This window comes from Penaeus vannamei, chromosome 8 (genome assembly GCF_042767895.1).
Source record: "Penaeus vannamei isolate JL-2024 chromosome 8, ASM4276789v1, whole genome shotgun sequence".
In the NCBI taxonomy this organism is placed as follows: Eukaryota; Metazoa; Arthropoda; class Malacostraca; order Decapoda; family Penaeidae; genus Penaeus; species Penaeus vannamei.
In genome coordinates this window covers 36,798,666-36,799,450 of record NC_091556.1, presented here as the reverse complement: position 1 = coordinate 36,799,450, position 785 = coordinate 36,798,666, and positions in this window count along the sequence as shown.

Here is a 785-nt window from a genome sequence, read left to right as displayed (position 1 = left end):
TCTATTTTTTCTGTATTGTTTGGTAATTTCCATATTGTTGTTATATTGTTATCTTGTATGTATATAGCTGCTGATGTGGAATTGTTGTTGTTTATTTTCGAGCCATCTGTGAATATATTTTTTTTTATAATTTAGATATCGTGTGTTTTCTAACATTATATACTGTGATCTTATTATTTGTTCTGGGATATTTTTGTTTGCTCTTCTAAGAATTTTGTTTCTATATTTTTGTAATATCAAACCAAGGTGGAATAGGGGTTACGCTTGACGTTTTTATTTTCGTATTTACTTGTAATTCTTTGCATGTATCTATTACTCTGTGAATTAGGTTATATTCTTTTATATTTTCTGTTATCATTTTTTTTGATTTGTGTATTTTCTTTTTTTCTAGTATTTTTAATATTTGGGTAAATTCTTTTTCTTTTAGTTTATTTTTGATGGACATTTTATTTGTTAGGGCGGAGATTGCATTTATTGGAGTGATCTTTAAACAGCCTGTGGCTATTCTTAAAGCACCATTTTGAACTGTTTATTTTATTTTTTCATTTCTGTGTCATCTGCTGTTCCATAAATTGCTATACCATATTCTATTTTTGGTTTTATGTAGATATCATAAAATTTCATTGTCTCTCTGTTCGCTCCCCATGTTGTTGATAATTTTTTCATTATGTTTATTCTATTTGTACATTTAATTTTTAAGTTATTGATGTGGTTTTTCCACTTTAGTTTTGGGGCGTCAAATTCAAGTCCTAGTATTGTATGTTTATTTGTGAAATTTAGCTCTT